Source organism: Bombina bombina, chromosome 6 (genome assembly GCF_027579735.1).
Source record: "Bombina bombina isolate aBomBom1 chromosome 6, aBomBom1.pri, whole genome shotgun sequence".
Lineage (NCBI taxonomy): Eukaryota > Metazoa > Chordata > Amphibia > Anura > Bombinatoridae > Bombina > Bombina bombina.
The window spans coordinates 414,934,171-414,958,463 of record NC_069504.1 but is presented as its reverse complement, the minus strand read 5'-3'; the positions used below and the strand labels follow the sequence as shown (position 1 = coordinate 414,958,463).

At 35.5% G+C, this 24,293-nt stretch overlaps 1 protein-coding gene across 1 annotated transcript in view; it reads right to left on the bottom strand.

The window, feature by feature from the left end:
* Positions 1-24,293, bottom strand: part of PRELID2 (PRELI domain containing 2) — a 309,867-nt gene that overhangs the window by 113,702 nt on the left and 171,872 nt on the right. The gene's annotated exons all lie outside the window — the stretch shown is intronic.

Here is a 24,293-nt window from a genome sequence, read left to right as displayed (position 1 = left end):
GTAAGATTGTATATCCCATATGTCACTAGCTCATGGACTCTTGCCAATTACATGAAAGAAATATAATAGACAAATTATGATAACAAATGTTGGACTTCATATCCCTTTAAACAAAAGTTGTACTGTTGTCTAAACTTTGTGAATCTTTTTTGCATTAATATCACTTTATTTGTATGTAGTTTATAGATTGACAATTAAGCACTGTATTAATAAAATGTTTTAAATGTATTTAATATGAACCAATACATTTTATTATAAATGTTTCAACATGAAATGTTGTTTGCCTATAAACAGAATACACACAACATAGGGTGGGATCTCCTCCATGTGAGTAGTGATTCATCAACCAATACATACAGAAAGAGAAGTGCTATACCAGGATTGAACAACAGCTCAGAAGAATGTTCTATGGTGAGTTACTACCTAGGAGCAGACTTTTTTTTATCCTAATTCAGCTTTTCAAAGAGGAGAACATTCTCATGCATAACATAATTTTCTCATGCATAACAAGGTCAACCCAGCCCCAAAATACCAGGCAATCCTCCTCTGAAAAGGAACATGGCAACCACAAACAATTGTTTCGGTCTTCTTTGGGTCTCGTCAGTGAGGTGCAGCCATATTCCTCTAAGCACACTGGGCAAGGAGTCCACATTTGGTTTCTCCAACATTAAGGAGACTTCACAGGGTCATATTGCAAATACATACAGAAAGAGAAGTGCTCTACCAGCTAAGCAGCTTGATCTATGTCAAGTCACCACCTAGGAGTAGCCTCTTTTATTTTAGCCCAATTGTGCAGCCCCGCGATACATGGCAATCCTCTGATCAACCACATTTATATATATATATATATATATATATATATATATATATATATATATATATATATATAAATAAAAGTAAATTAAATAGTGACAGCACTACCATGAAAACAAAGACTATATAAACGTGCTTGTGCACGGGATACAGTTTGGTCACCTTACTCTAAACTAATATATTAATAACAAATCCCAGCACCTGAGACTTAGAAAATAATTTCTTAAATTCTTTATTGCTTAACAAGTGAGTATTGAATATCTTTTCAACTTTTCACAGTGATGAGAACACTGTTTGTCTGCTCTCATTCTCACAAACCCCATCCACCATACAAAACCGCACAAAATTCTAAACTGCTCAATATGGTGAGCTGGATAATACAAACAAACATCATTCAAACATTTTCCAGAAAAAAAGGGTATACAGAAAAATTATATACAATGTACTACCCCCAAGGCGTCCCAAGGGGGAATGACTAGCACCACCTGCAAAAATTAATTTGTAAGAAAGGAAGAAAAAATGACAAAAACAGTCTCTCAGCCTTGATAGTGTAATAATATTCTTTGGAAATGTCTCTTGATGGTCCCTTGAGACAATGTAATCTGTATCAGTGACCAGTATGTTGCTGTCAAAATAGAGATATACCTTGATCCAATATTTTCTTTAAAGTACCATCCCAAACTTCCAATGGGTACCAATCGTATGTTTGGATCTTTGTGTGCATAAACATCATCATACGCTCCTTCGTATTCTCCTACAGCATATCTGTAAATACAGATTCTAACAAATATTACACTGTCACAGTCCGTAATTCAGTTTCCTTTGCGAGTATTTCCCCTAAAGAGGCTGTTGTGTCTATTCCGACAGTTGGAAAGAAGAGATTTAGGAGTATGGGGCGCAAATAAATGCTAAAACCTTTAAGAGTGATTGGGTGTATATATATGTAGTGTTAGTACGATTTTTGTTTTGGAGATATACCCCTTGTGTAGTAGAATTAAGTTGCAATTATTTCACTATGACTCAGAACTTTCTTGAACCAATAATTTCTTTAATATTAATACATAAAATGGTTACAAATTTATAAAATTGTTAAAAATTGATTTTCTTTAATATTAGTCAATAAAATAAGTTGATGAAAAAATATAATGATAAAAATATATATAAAAAGATCATATGTCTGTGGGACTCTAAGGGAGGATGTAAAAATACTTAGGCCTAGATTTGGAGTTTGGCGGTAGCCGTGAAAACCAGCGTTAGAGGCTCCTAACCCTGGTTTTAGGCTACCGCCGGTATTTGGAGTCATTAAAAAAAGGGTCTAACGCTCACTTTTCAGCCGCGACTTTTCCATACCGCAGATCCCCTTACGTCAATTGCGTATCCTATCTTTTCAATGGGATCTTTCTAACTCCGGTATTTAGAGTTGTGTCTGAAGTGAGCGTTAGAAATCTAACGACAAAACTCCAGCCGCAGAAAAAAGTCAGGAGTTAAGAGCTTTCTGGGCTAACACCGGTTCATAAAGCTCTTTACAGACAGGATCAATATGGCAGAACACTGAACTAACCGATTGGGTCTACACTTAGGAGTCCTATCTGCACCGCACACTTGGGAGAGACTACACTAGGAAATAACACTGGGAAAACTACTGCATTTGTTTGGGACACACAAGTACATTTTTTCAATTCTGACATTCCTTATTGTTGTTGAACTGTTCACTGTTTTCAGGAATTTTTCTTTCTTTTTTCATTTGTCATTATTTTAATCATTTTTTGGAGTTTGCCATCATGTTATAATTTTCTTTTGGAGTACACAAGAATCACCTATTGTTTGATTACACCACACAATTTGTATATTGTTGAATTTCAACTGATTGTCATACTGTTTTTTATCCACAACTGTTTTTTATCCACTACGTTTTATCAACATGTTCTTTTATTAACATTGTTCGCGACATTGTTTGCACTATTTTTTCACATTTATTTGGAGACACCTATTAGCACTGTCAATTTGAGACACTTTTTAGCACTGTGAATCATCTCAGACAGCCACCCCTACTACGGGTATACCCTTTAGCAGACATATTGCCAATACACAGATTATGTTTTAGACAGTCCAAAGCACTGATCTTGTCAAGGTTTGTTACATTTGTTTTTATTGTGGCCACATATTGTAAAATCTTGTACTCTAAAGTACACTAACACCCATAAACTACCTATGTACCCCTAAACCGAGGTCCCCCCACATCGCCGCCACTCGATTACATTTTTTTAACCCCTAATCTGCCGACCGCCACCTACGTTATACTTATGTACCCCTAATCTGCTGCCCCTAACACCGCCGACCCCTATATTATATTTATTAACCCCTAACCTGCCCCCCACAACGTCGCAGCCAGCTACCTACAATAATTAACCCCTAATCTGCCGACTGGAGCTCACCGCTATTCTAATAAATTTTTTAACCCCTAAAGCTAATTCTAACCCTACCCCCCCCCCCCAAGTTAAATATAATTTTATTCTAACGAAATAAATTAACTCTTATTAAATAACTTATTCCTATTTAAACCTAAATACTTACCTGTAAAATAAATCCTAATATAGCTACAATATAAATCATAATTATATTATAGCTATTTTAGGATTTATATTTATTTTACAGGTAACTTTGTATTTATTTTAACCAGGTACAATAGCTATTAAATAGTTAAGAACTATTTAATAGTTACCTAGTTAAAATAAGTACAAAATTACCTGTAAAATAAATCCTAACCTAAGTTACAATTAAACCTAACACTATACTATCATTAAATTAATTAAATAAAATACCTACAATTACCTACAATTAAACCTAACACTACACTATCAATACATTAATTAAATACAATACCTACAAATAACTACAATGAAATAAACTAACTAAAGTACAAAAAATAAAAAAGTATTTACAAACATTAGAAATATATTACAACAATTTTAAACTAATTTACACCTACTCTAAGCCCCCTAATAAAATAACAAAGCCCCCCAAAATAAAAAAAATGCCCTAACCTATTCTAAATTACTAAAGTTCAAAGCTCTTTTACCTTACCAGCCCTGAACAGGGCCCTTTGCAGGGCATGCCCCAAGAAGTTCAGCTCTTTTGCCTGTATAAAAAAAACATACAATACCCCCCCCCAACATTACAACCCACCACCCACATACCACTAATCTAACCCAAACCCCCCTTAAATAAACCTAACACTAAGCCCCTGAAGATCTCCCTACCTTGAGTCGTCTTCACCCAGCCGAGCCAAATTCTTCATCCAAGCGGAGCAAGAAGAGGTCCTCCATCCGGTAGAAGTCTTCATCCAAGCGGGGCAGAAGAGGTCTTCCTTCCGATTGAAGTCTTCATCCAAGCGGGATCTTCTATCGTCATCCATCTGGAGCGGAGCGGCAGCATCCTGAAGACCTCCGACGCGGAACATCCATCCTGGCCGACGACTGAACGACGGTTCCTTTAAATGACGTCATCCAAGATGGCGTCCCTCGAATTCCGATTGGCTGATAGGATTCTATCAGCCAATCGGAATTAAGGTAGGAATATTCTGATTGGCTGATGGAATCATCAAATCAGAATCAAGTTCAATCCGATTGGCTGATCCAATCAGCCAATCGGATTGAACTTGATTCTGATTGGCTGATTCCATCAGCCAATCAGAATATTCCTACCTTAATTCCGATTGGCTGATAGAATCCTATCAGCCAATCGGAATTCGAGGGACGCCATCTTGGATGACGTCATTTAAAGGAACCGTCATTTGTCGTTCAGTCGTCGGCCAGGATGGATGTTCCGCGTCAGAGGTCTTCAGGATGCTGCCGCTCCGCTCCGGATGAATGACGATAGAAGATCCCGCTTGGATGAAGACTTCAATCGGATGGAAGACCTCTTCTGCCCCGCTTGGATGAAGACTTCTACCGGATGGAGGACCTCTTCTTGCTCCGCTTGGATGAAGAATTTGGCTCGGCTGGGTGAAGACGACTCAAGGTAGGGAGATCTTCAGGGGCTTAGTGTTAGGTTTATTTAAGGGGGGTTTGGGTTAGATTAGGGGTATGTGGTTGGTGGGTTGTAATGTTGGGGGGGGGGTATTGTATGTTTTTTTTACAGGCAAAAGAGCTGAACTTCTTGGGGCATGCCCCGCAAAGGGCCCTGTTCAGGGCTGGTAAGGTAAAAGAGCTTTGAAATTTAGTAATTTAGAATAGGGTAGGGCATTTTTTTTATTTTGGGGGGCTTTGTTATTTTATTAGGGGGCTTAGAGTAAGTGTAAATTAGTTTAAAATTGTTGTAATATATTTCTAATGTTTGTAAATATTTTTTTATTTTTTGTAACTTAGTTCTTTTTTATTTTTTTGTACTTTAGTTAGTTTATTTCATTGTAGTTATTTGTAGGTATTGTATTTAATTAATGTATTGATAGTGTAGTGTTAGGTTTAATTGTAGGTATTTACTATCATTAAATTAATTAAATAAAAGTGTAAGGTTTAATTGTAACTTAGGTTAGGATTTATTTTACAGGTAATTTTGTACTTATTTTAACTAGGTAACTATTAAATAGTTCTTAACTATTTAATAGCTATTGTACCTGGTTAAAATAAATACAAAGTTACCTGTAAAATAAATATAAATCCTAAAATAGCTATAATATAATTATAATTTAAATTGTAGCTATATTAGGATTTATTTTACAGGTAAGTATTTAGCTTTAAATAGGAAAAAGTTATTTAATAAGAGTTAATTAATTTCGTTAGATTTAAATTATATTTAAGTTAGGGGGGTGTTAGTGTTAGGGTTAGACTTAGCTTTAGGGGTTAATACATTTATTAGAATAGCGGTGAGCTCCAGTCGGCAGATTAGGGGTTAATGTTTGAAGTTAGGTGTCGGCGATGTTAGGGAGGGCAGATTAGGGGTTAATACTATTTATTATAGGGTTAGTGAGGCGGATTAGGGGTTAATAACTTTATTATAATAGCGGTGCGGTCTGGTCGGCAGATTAGGGGTTAATAAGTGTAGGCAGGTGGAGGCGACGTTGTGGGGGGCAGATTAGGGGTTAATAAATATAATATAGGGGTCGGCGGTGTTAGGGGCAGCAGATTAGGGGTACATAGGGATAATGTAAGTAGCGGCGGTTTACGGAGCGGCAGATTAGGGGTTAATATTAATATGCAAGGGTCAGCGATAGCGGGGGCGGCAGATTAGGGGTTAATAAGTGTAAGGTTAGGGGTGTTTAGACTCGGGGTACATGTTAGAGTGTTAGGTGCAGACGTAGGAAGTGTTTCCCCATAGCAAACAATGGGGCTGCGTTAGGAGCTGAACGCGGCTTTTTTGCAGGTGTTAGGTTTTTTTTCAGCTCAAACAGCCCCATTGTTTCCTATGGGGGAATCGTGCACGAGCCCGTTTTTGAGGCTGGCCGCGTCCGTAAGCAACTCTGGTATCGAGAGTTGCAGTTGCGTTAAATATGCTCTACGCTCCTTTTTTGGAGTCTAACGCAGCCATTCTGTGGACTCTCAATACCAGAGTTATTTTAAAGGTGCGGCCAGAAAAAAGCCAGCGTTAGCTACGCGGGTCGTTACCGACAAAACTCTAAATCTAGCCGTTAGTGTCCTGAGGGAGAGTTAAATGTATAACAAATAAAAATATATAAATGTATAACAAATAATACAGTTTACTAATATATGTATTACACCTAGTACATTGAAACACCTAGTGTAATATACAATAAAAGATCAAACTCATAATTATTATACATTAAATACAGGAATCTAATTGATAAGTAATCCAATTAATAAATACAAATGTTTACACATGAACCATACAATTGGTTACACAATACCCATACAATTGGTTAGCCTATTGCAGATAAGTTAGAGTGGATTGGCTGTTTAAAAAGTTATATATGTAGATGAATAGATAAAAGCCAAAGGATTAGGGCTAGTATATTTCTTGTTTGACAGTTTGGTTAAAAACACATCAGAGTCAATGGAGCAGTCAATGAAGCAGTCGGCCAACTGAATAAGGAAACAGTTTCCTAGAAGCAAGAGGTTTCTTAGAGCTTCCTTAGAAACAAACGTTGTAAGTTTTAGTTTTTCCACCGGTATGTTTAGTATGTAATTTTATTTTCCCACCGGTATATTATGTATTTATATTCTCCCACCGGTATATTATGTATATTGTGTATGAAGCAAGAGGTGATTGTTTGGCATTGAGCAGGAATGTCGATATTTCTATACGTTACCAGAGGTCTAAGAGAGGCAGAACAGTAAGGAGCAGAATTACATGAGAATCTGCCTCTGATAGGAATCCTCTTTCCGGAATGGGGATGAGTCACAAAATCTCTGGCCTAGATTTAGAGTTCGGCGGTAGCCGTCAAAACCAGCGTTAGAGGCTCCTAACGCGGGTTTTTTACGCACTCCGGTATTTAGAGTTTATTTACCGCGACTCAAAATACACCTAACGCTCAACTTTCTACCGCCACCTCAGACCCAGTAGTAAACATATACCGCACAAAAAAACATCCACGAATCACAAAACAAATATTACACAAAGTACACTTACACTCATACAAACACAACACTATCTTTATTTTTCGTATTTTTTATTTTTTCTTTAAAATACAAAGGATTAAAGTTGCGAGATCTCGGGTGTTTGAAAAAAATCCACACAAATCCATTTTCACATTGACTTACATGGACATACGGGAAAAGACCCTCATATACCTACATCTAACGAATAACATTATCACAAACATACACTCATCGATGCATACAAACAATATACACCACATTACATACACAAAATATTTATTTATTACAAAAAGAACACGATTTAGTTACTTTTTCACACAAGATCATGACGTCACTCACTTTACGAGGAAAACCAGTCTTAGAAAAAAAAATATAGAAATCTTTGGAGCCTCCATTGACTTCTATTGGGAAGACGTGCTCGTGCACGCGAAACCCTCATTTCCCTAACGCACGCAAATAGCGTAGACTGAAAAACTCCAAATACCAGCGCTAGAAAATACATGATTTCATGCGTTAGACCCAGCTATGATAAATAGATCAAGAAATGACTATTTCCCTATGGTGGACTTATGTTTTTTAATATTAAATATTCACCACACCATAAATATTTTTAACACTTTTAGATTACATCAACTACAAATCCCCATCACTAGTAACACATTATTATTTCAATAAAATTACATTTACAATTAAAATAAAATTCAATACACATTTCTGGATTCACAAACACTACACAATGGGAAACATCTCTCATTTACCTTTATTATTGCATTTCTGTTATTCAACTCATATGCTTGCAGCAACTGCATATCTACATAGGCTTAACACATGATCACTCATGGATGCACATACATTACTTTTAACATTCAATCATACATGTGCATTCAAATGATGGGGGAAAAACACATTACATTCTCTCTAGGAATCACAAAACACAACATATGGATTTTACTGTACTTTTAACATCATGATTCCATCACCAGAAACCATTAGGAATTACGTACAACAAGAACATCATTACACCAGATTACAGATGTCACTTTATGGGAAGGAACAACAATGCCAGACCGCTATATAGAAGTCAGCATATGTGGGACACAATCACAATATATACGTACATGTACATAACACGCATCACCCATCACGCAACCACAAAGCACACATTTAGATTTTATTCAGCACACAATAACAATGTAGCACAATACAACAACACAATGAGGATTTCACAACTACATAGGCAGGTTAATAATATCATGACGTCATTAGAAGATTCAACCATACACATCACAGATTCACCACTGTACCGCCCCTTTAGGAACTTTAACACTCAATACTACAATACAACATATACGTAAAACACACTTTTGAACAGCATTATTATGGAGATTTCAATGGGACAATTCAGAAATATTGTCAGATCGCACATCAATTATATATATAATACTACAGATGACAGCCGGAAGTTATTCAGTATTCGTGCAATTTTTATGGGACGCATACAATATCGTCAGATCGAAAATCACTTATATATATAATACTACAGATGACAGCCGGAAGTTCTTCAGTATTAGTGCCATTTGAATGGGACGCATACAATATTGACATCTCGGCAATCACTTATATATACAATACTACAGATGACAGCCGGAAGTTATTCAGTATTAGTGCGATTTGAAAGGGACGCATACAATATTGACTGCTCGGAAATCACTTATATATATAATACTACAGATGGCAGCCGGAAGTTATTCAGTATTATTGCGATTTTACAGGGACGCATACAATATTGACATCTCAGCAATCACTTATATATACACAATACTACAGATGGCAGACGGGAAGTTATTCAGTATTAGTGCGATTTGAAAGGGACGCATACAATATTGACAGCTCGGCAATCACTTATATATACAATACTACAGATGGCAGACGGGAATTTCGGAATTATTATTGCGATTTGAAAGGGACGCGTACAATATTGACAGCTCGGCAATCACTTATATATACAATACTACAGATGACAGACGGGAAGTTCTGAATTATTATTGCGATTTGAAAGGGACGCGTACAATATTGACAGCTCGGCAATCACTTATATATACAATACTACAGATGACAGACGGGAAGTTATGAATTATTATTGCGATTTTAAAGGGACGCATACAATATTGACAGCTCTGAAATCACTTATATATACAATACTACAGATGTTACTTTATCATTTACAAACAATATTGCAGCAACATTGATCGATCACATTCGATGCACATTATACACAACTATGCACTTTCATTCATGTTAGCCTGGACGTGTGCTTGTTACTATAACATCGCGTTTAGGAAATATTGATTACGCATATGATCAAACATTACAAACATGCACTGTATGTGTGATATTTGACACTTTCACATTGAGAATCATTGTTTGAAACTAACATTTCAGCAAACAACAAATAAACGCCCACTGTGAAAGCATTCGCGCCGCTCACATACAAACAGGTGAATACAATCAGCAATCATTACAAACTCACTACCATTGGACTAATTGTACTATAAATCCCCCAAACAACATGGCCAAAGCATCACTTGTGATCCACATCAGATCAAGTGCATACCTTGTTACGCTGTTTTGAAAGATGGATGACGATGACATGGTAGACGCTGCTGGTGGTGCTATTGGCGAACTAGCTGTTGGTCGAATCAGGCAGCCTCGGCGGCTCAGACCGAGACGAAGGGGTCGTCTGGTTCGAGGTCCTCGTGTCTACAGGGTGAGACCCACCTTGGAAAACATGAGTGACTTTGAGGTTTTTGATAAGTATCGGCTCGATTGCGAACAGCTCATTGGCCTTTACGATCTTCTTAAACCTCATTTGGAGCCACGTATACAAATAAGGACTGCTGTTCCCCCCATGAGTAAGATGCTAAGCTGTCTATACGTCCTGGCCTCCGGGAGTTTTCAATCCGGAGAACTGTACATGCATGGCCTGGCTCAAGGTACATTCTCTGTGGTGTTTGATAACTTTCTGGACGCCATGGTACGTATCAGTAAGCATTACATAGGATTCCCACAGAATGATGGTGATTGGAGGCGCCTGAAGCGGGAATTCTTTGATATTGCTCAATTGCCCAATGTCTTGGGAGCCATTGATTGTACCCACATTGCGCTGCGTGCTCCAATTGATGACTTGCCATTCAGAAATCGCAAACATTTTCATAGCCTCAACGTGCAGTATGTTTGTGACGCACGGATGAGGATTATGCATGTGTATGCGAATTTTGGAGGTGCTTGTCATGATGCCCGCATCCTCTCTCTGTCGTCCCTGTGGAGACAGTTTGAGGAAAGACAAATGCCCCCTGGTTATCTCGTTGGTGAGTATTTGTGCACAACATGGTTAATTATTTTGACAATTGCCCCTGTATTTTTTAACTGTTAGCGTCATGTTCAGCTATAGGATTAAATTTAACCATTTGTTATTTACCGACGCTAATGTCTATTTTTATTGAAATGCAGATATGTAGCATGTCTTACCTTAAGTGTTCAGATAGAGAATGCAATGTAAACATGTAGTTAGCATTTTACACAAGGTTTGTTTTAGGAGAAATACGCATATGTAGCATGTCTTAGATGAAATGGCAAGATATTATCTCATGCAATTTAACCCTTTCATTGTCTTTTTCTGCTAATGTCTAGTTTTATTGAAATGCAGATATGTAGCATGTCTTACCTTAAGTGTTCAGATAGAGAATGCAATGTAAACATGTAGTTAGCATTTTACACAAGGTTTGTTTTAGGAGAAATACGCATATGTAGCATGTCTTAGATGAAATAGCAAGATATTATCTCATGCAATTTAACCCTGTCATTGTCTATTTCTGCTAATGTCTAGTTTTATTGAAATGCAGATATGTAGCATGTCTTACCTTAAGTGTTCAGATAGAGAATGCAATGTAAACATGTAGTTAGCATTTTACACAAGGTTTGTTTTAGGAGAAATACGCATATGTAGCATGTCTTAGATGAAATAGCAAGATATTATCTCATGCAATTTAACCCTGTCATTGTCTATTTCTGCTAATGTCTAGTTTTATTGAAATGCAGATATGTAGCATGTCTTACCTTAAGTGTTCAGATAGAGAATGCAATGTAAACATGTAGTTAGCATTTTACACAAGGTTTGTTTTAGGAGAAATACGCATATGTAGCATGTCTTAGATGAAATAGCAAGATATTATCTCATGCAATTTAACCCTGTCATTGTCTATTTCTGCTAATGTCTAGTTTTATTGAAATGCAGATATGTAGCATGTCTTACCTTAAGTGTTCAGATAGAGAATGCAATGTAAACATGTAGTTAGCATTTTACACAAGGTTTGGTTTAGGAGAAATACGCATATGTAGCATGTCTTAGATGAAATAGCAAGATATTATCTCATGCAATTTAACCCTGTCATTGTCTATTTCTGCTAATGTCTAGTTTTATTGAAATGCAGATATGTAGCATGTCTTACCTTAAGTGTTCAGATAGAGAATGCAATGTAAACATGTAGTTAGCATTTTACACAAGGTTTGGTTTAGGAGAAATACGCATATGTAGCATGTCTTAGATGAAATAGCAAGATATTATCTCATGCAATTTAACCCTGTCATTGTCTATTTCTGCTAATGTCTAGTTTTATTGAAATGCAGATATGTAGCATGTCTTACCTTAAGTGTTCAGATAGAGAATGCAATGTAAACATGTAGTTAGCATTTTACACAAGGTTTGGTTTAGGAGAAATACGCATATGTAGCATGTCTTAGATGAAATGGCTAGATACAGATTTATATATAATTTTTTTTATTTTTTTATGTTTCTGACAACTTTTAATATGGATTATGGTTTTTAAAAAATATATTTATACAACAATATACTAGTTTAAGTATTCTGTTTGAATTATGTTCTGTTCTAAATTTATAGGTGATTCTGGGTACATGAGCCGGCCTTGGCTCATTACCCCCTTGCGTAGCCCAACTGATGTGTCTGAGGAGCGCTACAATAGGGCTCATAAGAGAACCAGGGCGGTGGTTGAAAGGATGTTCGGGCTCCTGAAGATGAGATTCAGGTGCCTGGACCGTTCTGGAGGAGCACTCCAGTACAACCCAAAGAAGGTGGCTAAGATCGTTGTAGCCTGTAGCGTCCTGCATAATATTGCACAGCGGGCTGGGATGCTGCAGGCCGTCCCGGTGGACAGAGACCTCCTCAGAGATGAGGAGGATGATCCTGTTCTAGAGGGGGAATTCCAGGACGAGGGACTTGATGTCAGAGCAGACGTCATCAACCGCCACTTTAGACGGTAAATAATAGAAGTTACACTGGAGTATTTTCAATAGATGTGAACTCTAGGGAAATGACAAGTAGAGAATTGTGCAAACATGTTAGTATTGATCAAATGTTAGAATAATATTTATTTCTCATAATATAGGTGATGCTCTGGGCATTGGGTCCTATAGCGAGTCTTTGCCACCTGGTTTTTATAGAGGACATCAGATGGTAAGTAGAAATGTATGGACTGTTGCTGGCATGATTTGTACACAAATACATAATATGGCATACATTTTTAAAAATATAACTTTGTTTACACATTACTTATGTACATAATCAGAAAGGGATACTCTAGAATGACTATGGTTCAATGTGACACAGAGGTTTGTTCTGCTCAATATGACTCATCTTCACACTTGATAGAAAATAACACAGGTTCATACACAGGCTTAGTAAGCTAGTGATAGATATTTATTATGAAATGGGGGGTGGGAGAGGGGTACAGAACTGATTCACACACTTGTATGAAATCTTTATATATAATTTCTTACATTAGGGAGATGACTTAATATAAAGACTGAAAGGGAACAATTTGAAGCCTGACAGTGAAGATTTCCAAGACTGACAGTGGGGGAAAAAGCCAAGATTGAAATTGAAGTATACCAATGGGATCATGTATGGCATATTTAAATTCTGCTGACCTTGAAAACCATACAAAGACATGTTCACATGGTAAGTGCAAACTATTTGATAGAATAAGGCTGTGGAGACATCCTATTGGAGACACTTAGATGATTTTCTATTTTGTAGATGGTATTTCCCAGTCCTCTATTTAATGAACTGATGAATAAGACACCTATTGAAGATCAACTGTTTACCCCTGAATTGACTTTCAAAGACCATGCATTGTCCAGGTTGGTGTACCAATGCATGCTAGTGAAGACTGTAGAATATTAGTAGCTTACATACATTAGTCATATTTAGTTCTTAATTAGATATTTAGGGATCACAATCAGACACTTAGATGATTTTACTTTTTTAGATGGTAATTCCCAGTCCTCTATTTAATGAACTGATGAATAAGACACCTATTGAAGATCAACTGTTTACCCCTGAATTGACTTTCAAAGACCATGCATTGTCCAGGTTGGTGTACCAATGCATGCTAGTGAAGACTGTAGAATATTAGTAGCTTACATACATTAGTCATATTTAGTTCTTAATTAGATATTTAGGGATCACAATCAGACACTTAGATGATTTTACTTTTTAGATGGTATTTCCCAGTCCTCTATTTAATGAACTGATGAATAAGACACCTATTGAAGATCAACTGTTTACCCCTGAATTGACATTCAAAGACCATGCATTGTCCAGGTTGGTGTACCAATGCATGCTAGTGAAGACTGTAGAATATTAGTAGCTTACATACATTAGTCATATTTAGTTCTTAATTAGATATTTAGGGATCACAATCAGACACTTAGATGATTTTACTTTTTAGATGGTATTTCCCAGTCCTCTATTTAATGAACTGATGAATAAGACACCTATTGAAGATCAACTGTTTACCCCTGAATTGACATTCAAAGACCATGCATTGTCCAGGTTGGTGTACCAATGCATGCTAGTGAAGACTGTAGAATATTAGTAGCTTACATACATTAGTCATATTTAGTTCTTAATTAGATATTTAGGGATCACAATCAGACACTTAGATGATTTTACTTTTTAGATGGTATTTCCCAGTCCTCTATTTAATGAACTGATGAATAAGACACCTATTGAAGATCAACTGTTTACCCCTGAATTGACATTCAAAGACCATGCATTGTCCAGGTTGGTGTACCAATGCATGCTAGTGAAGACTGTAGAATATTAGTAGCTTACATACATTAGTCATATTTAGTTCTTAATTAGATATTTAGGGATCACAATCAGACACTTAGATGATTTTACTTTTTTAGATGGTAATTCCCAGTCCTCTATTTAATGAACTGATGAATAAGACACCTATTGAAGATCAACTGTTTACCCCTGAATTGACATTCAAAGACCATGCATTGTCCAGGTTGGTGTACCAATGCATGCTAGTGAAGACTGTAGAATATTAGTAGCTTACATACATTAGTCATATTTAGTTCTTAATTAGATATTTAGGGATCACAATCAGAAAAAGGAATACATATTATAGTTGATATAGAGGTATTTGAATGGACATGAAATATTACATTTATGTTCAGCATACATATATTGTTTACATGTGATATACATTATTATGTATAAATTTAATTTTTTAAATTTAAATATTATTTTTAATCAACAATATAATGGTGTATGTATTTCATTAATTTAAAATGAATGTAATGATTATCTTTAAAAAATGTTGATCAAAGTTAGAGCATAGACACCATATGATTTTAAATGTATTTTATGAATATTTTACAACGTGTGTATTAACTTTGTTCCATTTTTATTATTTGTCATTTCAGATTGGCATCTGATGACTTCATGGAATATTTAATAATTTTCTATTAAATATATATTTTTTTTTAGCAGATTCTAATATATATCAATATAATCTGTAAATAAATAAAACTTGGACTCCCATGACTGATAGTTGGCTATTTGACAAGCACATGCATAAGAGAAAATAATGCATTAATAGTAGAAAATAAAATTCTTCAGAGAATATTAAAAGATATATTTTAACATTAATTGGGGAGTCATATTCTTCAATGCTTTTATATTGAAAAAGTATATATTAAAAATATTTAGGATATGTATTAATATTATGATTGTTTTAACATTTAATAAGGTGAAGTGGTTCAATTACATGAAAGTGACAGTGTTGTTGAATGTAAAAAGAATTGTATAAGATCATGTATCTTCCTTAGGTATCTCAAAACATTATTAGAAAATATTTTACAATTATTACATTTATAAATGGTAGGTCATTTAACTTTATAATTTTTAATAATTAGTTATTGGATGCCAGGTTAATCTATGTAATTTTCTAGTGGAGTCATTTAACTATACTTAGTAATATTATGTATTTATTACTATCTTACCTCTTGGGTTAGACATCAAATATCTATATAGAATGTAATTTCCCCTTTAGTTTATTTTGTCAATGTTAAATCAAAATACAATATGTTTGGGTCCTTAAAGGGGTCATTCAAAATGTATATTTTGTATACATTGTTACAAATATCATACAAGAATTTAAACATATTTAGAATGTACTATAGAATTACATTCAGTCTTTAAATATACTTGTTAAAATAAAAATAAATGCACATATCTTAGTCAATGATATAAGGCATCTATATGCAAACAACAATCAGCATCAAAATAGCCTATGTAGAGATGTATTTAATCCACGAATATATATAATTACAATATAATAATTGAATAACAAAACATATTAAGTTGGTCAAATATAAGATTATGATACAAAATGCATACATAACATATAGCTTAATGTCCCTCTACGCTGAAGGCTAAAAAAGACCTCATTTAATAAATATATTTCAGTCAGTGTGTAAAACAATCTAGAAGTTAATCTAAATTTGCTTTACTCATATGTTAGACTCATTTAGCAAAAGGAAGGTGCCTAGGTTTATGATATATTAAGCATTATTGTGAAATGTTTATTTAAAGGGACATGAACTCAAAATATACTTAAAGGTAGCCATTTAAAAAAACAATGATTTATACATTCTGAATGAGTATTCTATTTTAATCAACTTTAAAACTTGTCTCATATTATGAATGCTCATTGTGATGTTGCTATCATTACTTTAGAAATAAGGCAGTAAATAGCTAATTTATTTGCTTCAGTACTCTGGACACAACTTGATTTTTTGGAATAATTGATGCAACAATCGTCAAGGACAACCCAGGTTTTTATTAAACAATTGTCCGTAATATAAAATATCATTATTGATTTTCAAATAAACATAACAAGATAACTTAACATTTGATAATCGTATTAAATAATAAAGTTGATTAACATTTCATGCTCAATCACCAATGGTAAATTTGTTTGGACAGTGTCCCTTTAAGAGCTTGAAATAGTGTATTTACTTCTCTTCCTATCTTGACATACTTTGCTTGAAAAGCATATCGAGATAGGCTCAGTAGATGAAGATTGGTGGATGCACAGAGATGCCTTATGTGATTGGCTCAACCATGTGCATTTAAATTTCTTATGTTGAGGATATATAAATACTAAGAGAAAATGATTTACATTTTAAAGTCTAAACAATCTTCTATCTCTACAGATCATTTGATACAATTGTTTGTAATGTCTCTTTAAAACTAAAGACGACATTGCACAATAACATATATGAGCACTTCAGAGAAATACAAGCTCGAGGTTTATTTGCGAATAACAAAGCTGTAGTTTAACATTTATAAACAGATTATCAAAGTTACTGACATTCTTCCCGGAATTTTAACATTAATAAATATTGCGTGGGAAACGCATCTTCAAACACCAGATTAGCATATTTAAACATTAGTGTAATGTCACGCAATAGCACACAATCAATGTGCATTATAAATACATTTAATAGAGCAATGTCAATACTTCACAATAAATTTATTTAAAGAACAATAAAGACATACAATATTAAATGTGTATTTGTATTAAAGAAACAGACCGTTATTAAACCGAGAAATGTCTACAACATTAATAATGTGACAGGATTAGATTTTAAAGAGTATTTAATCATTAATATTTCACGGATCACGGATATTAAATCTGCGTCACACATATCCGCATGACAGGCCCATGAGTTACAAATAAGTCTACATGAAAAATGAAGTTACAGCACCACCAAGCGGTATGTGTAAGGAAGTTACTAAGATATGAAACATTAAGGAACGGCCAATCAGAGTTCATCACACAAACACAACTTGAGTCAGGATGGTCTCACAGACATTATAACAATATTTCAAACTTTTATCCAATCAGATGTACAGATAAATTGTCCCATGGTGCATCTCATGTTTACTTCACCATATAAAAGTCCATTACACGTTGCCATCTTTGTCAGTTCTCTAATGCCTGCAGGCAGTTTATATTATTATAATATATTTATTGGACAACCCAGCAGGCATGTCAGTTCCCAGGTTCACCAAGGAGGAGAGCGCTGCACTGGTCCACGCCGTCAAGGACTTTTATCCCCAGCTGTTTGGGAACAAGAGGAGCTCGACAGATGCGCCTGTTAAGAAGGCCCTCTGGGAGTCTATCACCAATGCGGTTAGATTGGTGTGTGACGTCCAGAGGACCCAGGATCAGATCATGAGGAGATTCGGAGATATGAGGTTGCGTTTATCGAAAAAAGTCAACCTCATAAGGGACTGGGTACAAGCCCGTAAAAGAGGGGGCCAAAGAAAGGCCCCGCGGAAACTGTACCTACTCCCTTATGAGGTGACTTTATGCGAGCTCCTCAATCTCCGGGTCCCCAAAAGATTTAGATCCTCGCCATCCTCGGCCTCCTCTTCTTCCCTCCCAGCTGCGGGATCTGAAAGTCCTGACGCGGGGGACAGGGCAGATGCTTCTCCGTCCGGTGGCCTGGGAGGACCCGATAGAGAATCTGAACCAGGTAATTATCCAACTTCATATAATATTTATAATGTTAAAAATCAAAAATGTGTATTTAGTCAGATACTAAACCTATACAGATCTCACAACATACACTACATATGATGTTTAGATATCTGATTTTACATTAGTGATACATGAAATTGGAATGATGTTTCTTGCGCTCTACAGAATATGCGTCACAGAGCGGAAATGTAATTTCGCATCCACGTTAACATGGGTTTGCGGAAAGTGGCATTGCTTTATACATGTTGGTCAAATGACGGATGCGTAATTCCGCTTGGAATCATTGCGCAATGATCGCGAAAATGGCATTTCTCATCCACGTTAACATGGGTTTGCGGAAAGTGGCATTGCTTTATACATGTTGTTAAAAATTAAATGGAAAATCTTCGATTAGTGAAGAATACAGTATTCTTATTTTAAATATTATATCTAATAAAAAACGAATAATACTAATAAATTATAACATATGGCCATCAATTGATGATTATGTAATAACAAGCATATATTCTTAAAGATACAGTAAACAACACAACTGATTGAAAATAAGAGTCCAGGATATATTTATCATTCATTTAATTGCGGAAACTATTAACTCATGGGACTACCAAAGGATTAATATTTTTCTATTGATTTGTTATTAATGTAAATATTTTAAACATGGCATGATTAGTATTAATGATATGCAATCCTCATTTAATATATTACAGATATGGATGTGGCTGCTGGATCCTCAAGCCAGGGCTTGTCACAGTATGGTATGTCTCATTTTAATTGACATTTGTCTTAGAAACATGGAATGAACATTACATACTAAATACACATTGTTCTATATTTATATGTAATGTCTATTTAATAGATGAAAATTATATAATTATTCGGATATACTTAAATAACATATTTGATTTTAATTGCATGCTCAATACCATTCATTACATCAACATATGGAGTAGATAATTCATTAACAAACAACAACATTGTGGAATCTATTTAATTTTAGATTAAAGGGATACTGAACTACAATTATTAATATTGTCTTTCACATACAGTATGCAATATTAATAAACATAAAATATAATACTATCATCATATGTGACATATTCTATTGCTAAATGTATTTTAAAATAAAGAAAGTACGTTTATGTGCATCTAAATATTTGTTGACCAACCTGGGTTTATATTGATGATTGGTGGATACCTTCAACAAACAATATTTATTGAATCCAATATTCCTTATCTGCCTTTAAGATTAATATCGAACAACATTCGAATTATAATAGGAGTCAATGTTAAATCATTTTTTACAGTTTGAACATAGAAATCAATTATTTAAATTAATCATGTCAGTGTCCCTTTAAGACAAAATAGATTCATTCATCATTACATTATTTTTATTAAAAACTATTGATATATAAATCTAATTATCTGTTGGAGTTACTTTATATATATCTGCATACTCTAACAGCACCATGATTACATATTAGTAATAATAAAGTTTGTTATGTATTGTGATAAATATGTGTTGTGTCCTAAACAAGATTACTGTACATTGAAAAAATGGCTCGATGTGACACATGTTTGTTTAGATTTGTCAACAGATGCTCCTCAATATGTGGTTTGTGTGTATTCTTGTAACTTCTTAAGGACATATGACGGAATTATTCCGTCATAAAACAATTGAGCTAAGTGAAAGCTGTGTCCTTAAAGGGTTAAGAACATTGATCATTGGGTATATTTAGATATGCAATAGCAGCATCTGAGATGAATTTGATGTCTAATGTAGTCTGACATTAAACATATGTTGAATACAGATATGTTTACAGAATCCCCTTGATTCAATCAAGCATTTTCTGGTGTAATGACTGCTCTATTATTCACATTTTGATTAATGTTAAAATTCTAGACAGATGTGATTTAGTGATATCCAAAATGTGTTTAATAATATATATCTATATCATTCATAGAGAGAGTTGGTGTGGGGAGCCCACAGGAATCCAGCAGTGACATAGAGCCGCCTTTGCGGTCTCCTGGTAAGTCCATTGACTCATTTATATGTAATTGAAGGTGTATTGCTAATCAATATTATGATCATGATTCCGATGAAGCATAACATTATAAAAAATCATAGAATTTATCTTCTGATTATATATTTATTTTTTATATTGAGCGATTAATAATTTCTACTTTATTATTCTACACATTTGTTATTCATAAGATGTCTAACATATGTTTTTTTAATTTTTTTTTTTTTTTTTTAACAACAGTCATCAAGTGATACACACATGAGAAATCTTAAATGTTCTATGTACTATGCTTTTATGAATTTAACATTAAGACAAACAATACATTAAGATTCTGATTTATTGACAATAACAAATCTATTGTCATTTGTATGCTCCATCAAAATGATGTAAATCATAACTTTGTGTGTGTATATCTTTAATGCAACATTGATGTGCGTATTTGAGCAACAGTAACATATGTTATAATATCTGATCTTAAGGTGTACACAACATGTTATGTTTTACAGAGATTGATGTCACATGTGGGATGGAGGAGGAAGAGGCTGCCTTGGAGTCTGATGGTATGTGAAATATATCTATCATGTTTCCAACATGTTTCTTTTTTTGAAATCATTTTATTGAAGACATTCAAAGTCTACAGCTTTTTCCCTTTAAAAAGGAATATTATTTGTCTGTTCAAATACACTACTGCCCCCTTTCTATATCAGGCAGCATGAAAATCTGCTTGTATATATTTTTTTAAGAATATATAATTCATGCCATCATTATGTCACATGCATATTCCATGCCAAAACACAATAATAAGTTTCACATTGTACAGACAGTCATTGAGATTCATCTGAGTGCCTATATAGATACCATATCCTCATTTCAGAATAGTTTACAGATTCAAACACACTTCGAGGTATATTGAAAACATAATCAATTTTAAATGCGTTGATTTGATGTCAGGATGTATGAGATGTTAATATATTTCTTTTACATTTTCAGATGGATCCACCACTTCTGGTCATCTGGATTCCGCCCCTGCCCAGTCACAGACCCCTCCCCGTGCACACACCCCTGACCATGGCCACACCTCTGCACACACCCAGAGCCCTTCCCATCACCAAACCCATGACCATGCCCCGACCACTGCCAGCCCTTCCCATATTTCATATCCTGTCCCTCCCAAAAAACGCCCATACACCCCCCTTCGCCGCTCTCCCCGTATTCTGGCCCGTACAGCTGCCCAGACCCAAACTCCCCACTCCCCAGCTGTACGGCCTACCCTGGAGCAGCAGCTCACCACTCCCCAAGCCATTCCCATCCCTCCCCGAGCCAATCCCATCCCTCCCCCCTGTTTAAACCTTCATTGTCCTGGGTGTCAGATTGTCCTTCCCAGGCACAGCTGTAAGTATCATTCTAAATACACTTTATAAGATACTTAAAGGTACAGTGAAGTTAAATTGGTTAAATTGTGATTCAAATCCAGCATGCAATGTTAAGCCAATGTATAATAGAATACTCTTATGAATTATTCGTCATTCTCTTGATATATTTATTGAAAACAACTTATTCCTATAATTAGTTTAAACAATAAAATAAATGTGGCCATCATTTCTTTATTGTTGGATGAATGTATCCATCAACCAGCATGCACAAACAAGGTTCATCAACAAATATTGGCTTCCATAAAAACCAACATTCTTGCATTCAAAATATAGCTTGACAATTAAAACATATAATGAATATGTGTAATTTCTAAAGATTTGTCATGTCATGCTCTATCTGAATCAGTCCATTAAATATTTAGGTTCAGTGTCCCTTTAATTGGATATCACTACATATACCAAACACCACTACTTGGATCCAAAATTTTATGTCCAAATGTGGATACATTATCTCTTGTCTAACCCAGTGGGAATGTAATTTCTTCTGGTTGCTATGTTTACACAGCTTGTCCTCAATGCCAAAATGTTTAAGGATAGGTGTGCCTACCACAGTCTAAATTGAATTTTTAAATTGCTGATGTAAGTACAATGTAAATCCTTTAACAAGATTTGATACACTCAAGCTGTATAAGTGGATCATCTAAAACCAATTAAAGGGTTCAACATGTTTGAGTAACATGAGCCTTTAATGATTTCTGTCTGTCTGAATAACCTAATTCATGTGTAAAGAATATATGAAAAATAATTGATGTAAATAATTATTTGTCTTTATGATGACAATGTATGTATTAAAATCTTTTATTCTGTTGTGTAATTATCCTTAATATTAATTTTTATTTTATTTTAGGCTGTGACTCAGCATGGCTCATGCTAGAAGGGATAGCAAGAGTAGAGCAGGCCGTGTTGAGGAACGCAGCTGTCCTGAGAGGGATGAACGACACCATGCAGGCCCAGCTCCGGGTTCAGGACTTGACTCTGCGTGAAATTATGCAATTACGTTCAAGGCCTGAATCTGGAGCTGGACATGCACAGGACAATGAAGAGGATGACCAGTAAGTGGAGGATCTGGATATGCTCCATGGTGGCAGATAATAATCCTCCGTCCACATGTTGAATTTGTATTTATATTGTTGCCCTTTGGCCTTTTTATCAGTTTTTTGTTGTGCCTGTTGCACTCTTTTACCTTGTCATGTGTCTCCAATGAGGCTATGCTGGCCCTTGGCAACTCTCTTCATGGACTGTGATGCACTGTGTTACCTTGTCATGTGTCTCCAATGGGGCTATGCTGGCCCTTGGCAACTCTCTTCATGGACTGTGATGCACTGTGTTACCTTGTCATGTGTCTCCAATGGGGCTATGCTGGCCCTTGGCAACTCTCTTCATGGACTGTGATGCACTGTGTTACCTTGTCATGTGTTTCCAATGAGGCTATGCTGGCCCTTGGCAACTCTCTTCATGGACTGTGATGCACTGTGTTACCTTGTCATGTGTCTCCAATGGGGCTATGCTGGCCCTTGGCAACTCTCTTCATGGACTGTGATGCACTGTGTTACCTTGTCATGTGTCTCCAATGGGGCTATGCTGGCCCTTGGCAACTCTCTTCATGGACTGTGATGCACTGTGTTACCTTGTCATGTGTCTCCAATGAGGCTATGCTGGCCCTTGGCAACTCTCTTCATGGACTGTGATGCACTGTGTTACCTTGTCATGTGTCTCCAATGGGGCTATGCTGGCCCTTGGCAACTCTCTTCATGGACTGTGATGCACTGTGTTACCTTGTCATGTGTCTCCAATGAGGCTATGCTGGCCCTTGGCAACTCTCTTCATGGACTGTGATGCACTGTGTTACCTTGTCATGTGTCTCCAATGGGGCTATGCTGGCCCTTGGCAACTCTCTTCATGGACTGTGATGCACTGTGTTACCTTGTCATGTGTCTCCAATGAGGCTATGCTGGCCCTTGGCAACTCTCTTCATGGACTGTGATGCACTGTGTTACCTTGTCATGTGTCTCCAATGGGGCTATGCTGGCCCTTGGCAACTCTCTTCATGGACTGTGATGCACTGTGTTACCTTGTCATGTGTTTCCAATGAGGCTATGCTGGCCCTTGGCAACTCTCTTCATGGACTGTGATGCACTGTGTTACCTTGTCATATGGCTCATATATTCCTTATTTTTACAAGATTATTTATAAACGTTGTGTATGTTTTCTTACATACTAATAAAATAAATTTTATTTCACAAATCTTTGTCCTCATTCTTCCTGTTATTTTTTGCAAGCTCTAGTTTATGTTGTTTATCCTTAAAGGGACCTAACAAATCTATTTGTTATAATGAAATCATATATGTAAGACAATAGTAAATGACTTTAAGATTAACATCTCCAATGTAATCTTATTATTTGTGTTTATATTATTTTCTCTTAGCTCTATCATTGCCTGATTATGATTAGCAGAGTAATTTCTTTATATATGTATATATATTTTTGTATTTGTGTATATATGTATATTTAAATGTTCATATCCATGTGTGTATTTATAAACTCTGCATG